Raw genomic sequence first — 4,029 nt, 5'->3', positions numbered from 1 at the left:
AGACCGGGGCTGGGAGCGGGGTGCAGGGTGCGTGGAGCAGGCAGAGCCGTTGGCCCCGGGGCTGGGGCATGCTGCAGGGCAGTGCCGTGCCGGGGTCGGGCCGCGCAGGGTGCCCCGTCCCCGCGGGGCGTGGAGGAGGCAGCGCTCCTTGCCCGGGCAGTGCCGCCCTGCGCTGGAGGTGGGCGTGCATGGGCAGGGGTGCCGCAGGGACTCGCCCCTGGCCCGAGGGGCACGGGGACACGGGCCCTGGGGGGGGGGGACTCCTGGACCCCCAGATCTGGGTGCTCCCAAGGGAGGTACCTGGATGCCCAGCCAGGTTTTGAGCCACTGCCAGTTGTGTGTCCCGTGCTGCTCCCCTCCCCACCAGCAAATGCCACCCCCCCAATGCCCCTCCAAGCCCAGTTGCCCTTGGGGTGGGTTCTTTTCACCTCCTTTTTTAAGCGGGTGCTGGAAGAGGTGGGGGGCAATGCCAAGGACGTGCCCGTAAGCCTCGGGGCAGGCGGCTGGGTGGGTGTGGACAGGGACGTGCATGACCAGATTGGGGAGGCAGAAAGCAAACAGCAAGGCGCCATGGCCCCCCTTGCGCAATGGCGTGGGCTGGTGTTTGTTTGGGGGCTTTTTTGGGGAAGTACAGGATTCCCACAATGCACTCGTGCACAGTTTGGGGGTACTTTCCCACAATGCACTTGGCCACCCCCACTGGCTGGGGCAGGAGAGCTCCAGGCCTGGGGCAGTGAGACAAGCCTGGGGTCACCCGTGGTGGCGGGGTGGACTCGGACGGGGGGGGGGGTGCAGAATCGGGGCCACATCCCTTCCCTTCCTGCAGCCCCCAGGCTGCTGTGCCCAAGCCCTGTGGGGGGCAAGAGTGAGGCCTGTGCCCCAATGTGCCCCTGATAATGCTCTTGTCCCCTGTCCTGTCACCAGCACCCCCTGTCCCGTCCCGTCCCCCCCCATGCACCATGCGGTGCCCTGCAGTCTCCCGCAGCGCCGATCGATGCTCCCGTGGGATGCAGTCGCTCGGTCAAGGTCGCTCAGGCTCTTCTGGTGCTGGCCCAGGGCCAGGCTGGGCGTGGGAGCCGGTGAGAAGAAAGTACAAGGAGCTGCCCGAGGCAGTGCACCCAGCTGCACTCTCTGGCCCAGCCTCTGTGCTGGGCCTCCGGCCTGGGGGAAGAGGTGTGGGGGCATGATCCACACCTGCCCAGGAGACCTGCTGCCTCATTAATGCAATTATCCTGCTTTCAGGTTGATGCCAGAGGGAGGCGTTTCCCCTGGGGCGGGCTGGGAGTTGTGCTGGCCCCCAGCTCTCCTGCTGCCTCCGTCCCATGCCCTGGGGAAATCCAGAGGGGCCAGGTTTGGGGGGGGTCTCTGCCCATGCCTTCTGCCTGTTGCAACCCTGCAGGGGTCAATGCCCCCCTGGGTTGAGCTCCTCATGTTGCTGAGGTGCAAGTCCCATCCCTCCCCGGCGGCTCCGGCTGTGACCGGACAGCTGCAGGGCAGGTGGGCAGCTCAGGCATGCCTGTGCCACGCAGAACCACGTGCCCTGGGTTTCACCATCCGCTTTCCCAGCCCTTGGCTGCAGCCGTGCCAGGAGCGTTGGTGCCCCGGGGGTCTGGCAAGTCGAGCTGCAGGTGTGGGGGGGAGGTTGTGAGGGGCCACGTAGGGCTGTTGTCCAGATTTGCTCCCTCCCTGCCACTCCTGAGCCCTCCGCATGCCCGGAGGCTCTGTGCCATCCGGCAATAGGTATGGGAAGTTTTGCACAAAGGGTTATCCAGGCCCTACCTCCTCCGTAGGATCCTAAACCATCGCATTTAATGTCTTTGCAGCTGATTTTTCTGTTTTACCTCCCTCAACTTTATGGGGACCTTGGTGGCTTCGGGGCCAGCTGGAGCTCTCCTAGGGGCTCAGCGGGGGCCAAAGCTCCCAGCTCCTGCCCCTCCTTCCTGACCCCCAGCCAGGAAGGTTTCTCTGCCATAATGTCCACCTTAGCTGCTCTGGTCCCCGGACCAAGACCCATTTAAACCCCTTTGCCCCAGTGCTTTGTTCTCAATGCCTGGTGGGATTTATCTGTGAAGCAGCAGGAGGGAAGACTGAGGCAGCTTGCCCTGAGCCCTTCTCCCCCCTCCACCAAGAGCTGAGCTGTTTAGGGGTGCATGGGGGGGGAGCTCCCCCTTTCCCTGAAGCCTGTGGGATTTGGGAGAAGGGGGGTGGCCACATGCTGCCTCTTACGCAAGCCCCTCTGATTACCGAACCGGAGTGGCTTTCCGAGAAGCCGGGTCTTGGCACGTGTCCGCTCCCTGGCTGGGTCCCAGCTCTCCGGCCCAGCTGGGGTTCGTGCCAACTCCCCAGCGGGGCTGAGTCACCCATGAGTCACTGCCGGTTCCTACCCTGCGGCCAGCTGCTTGCAAGGCCATGGACATGTCCAGGCTCTGCAAGAGCCGTCCGCGTGACTGGGCAAGTGCCCCATTGCTCATGGGACAGCAGGACTAGTGGGGGGCAGAGAGAGGCTTGTGGATTAGGAGAGACTCCAAGGGCCGGAGTGGAGGGGAAGTGGCAGAGATCTACAAACTTGTGGCAGGGAGAGGGAGAAAGCCACCCCTTCTCTGGAGCTCAGGACAAGGAGATGCTTCGGCAGGTTTTAAAGCTGACCCGTAGCTGTTTCCCAGCATGGTGTTCGCATGTGGAACTCCCTGCCACAGGACGTGGGGGAGACCAAGATGATAACTGGGGTCAAGAAGGGATCGGATCCGTTCCTGCAGCATCGGTGTACCTGCGGGGGTTCAACACACGAGTGGGGCTGTGGCCTGGTTGCTGCCGGGGGAGAGGGACAGGGCGGACAGGCCTTGTATGAACAGCATCTGCTCTGTGCCCCTGTGAGACGGGGTGCTGGGCACCAGGGGCTGTGAGCTTGATCCTGTCTGGCATTTTCTTAGCTGTGCAGTCCCGTTGCCTGGAAAGTCGCAGTTTGCTCCAAGCTGAAACGCGGGTCTGTTGTGAGTCTTGCCAAGCGATGCATCCCCCTGGGTGCAGGGCTGTGCTAGGTCAGGCACCCAGTAAGTCTGGAGCCAGATGTGCCCCCTTCCCTGCTCTACAGCTGCATGGGTTAGAAATCGGGATGAAATGTGTCCAGCTTGCAGGCGCAGCTGCCTGGGCTGAGGGACTGAGAGCGGGGGCCACATGAGCCGAGGGAGTAGCTCCATGAGCTGCTAGCAGCAGGAGTAGGCCGTTATCCTCCTTGCAATCGGCCACCTGCTGCAGGGATATGCACGCCACTGTCTATTGGGGCAGATGCCCTGTCTGGAGGGTACGCTGTCTTCTTTGGAGAGGGGCTAAGTGTCTTGCCCAAGGCTACTGAGGGAGGCTGTGTCAGAGCAGCAAGTCCAGCGCTCCTGGCTTTGGAAAAGCAGCAAGGCTGGAGGGGAGCTGCAGAGGTCGCATCTGGTCCAACCACTGCCTGTGGCAGGATCAGCCCTGTGCAAACCAGCCCAGACAAATCCACTATTTGACCTCTGAGCAAAACTACCATTGTTGTCCCCAAAGGACAGTGAGTTCGTGCCCGGTGCACTTGTGCCAATAAACACACAGGGGTGAAGGATCCAACTTAATCTTTATTTCTGCGCAGAAAGTGGTGCTTGGCAATCATTCGCAAAGCAAGCACCCACACCCCAGTGGGCATCTGCCTTGTATAGCTACATAACAGGTGAAACTTGCTGATGTGATGACATGTATAGCAAGCCCAACAAGTAACCCCCCTTCCAGCCCCCCCCCCAAGTAACCCCCCTTCCAGCTCCGGAACTTTGTTGATACAGTTTTCCTTCTAGCGAGGCCAGCAATCAGCAACTACGCAACAAGCAATCTTCCCCCAGCCTAAACAACCTACTCTGTGCCCTTGGTTAGATAAAATACTTTTTCAAAACATACAAAGCTGTTCCCTGGTTAAAATGCAGTAAAAGTTCAGGGGTGCTTCATCACCATCGCCTCTGACACGGCACCGGGCATCACTTCCACCCCTGCCTCGGGGAACGCAGTGCC

This window comes from Alligator sinensis, unplaced genomic scaffold, assembly GCF_000455745.1.
Source record: "Alligator sinensis unplaced genomic scaffold, ASM45574v1 scaffold650_1, whole genome shotgun sequence".
In the NCBI taxonomy this organism is placed as follows: domain Eukaryota; kingdom Metazoa; phylum Chordata; order Crocodylia; family Alligatoridae; genus Alligator; species Alligator sinensis.
The sequence above is the reverse complement of the archived record's forward strand: the minus strand, read 5'-3'. Positions refer to the sequence as shown.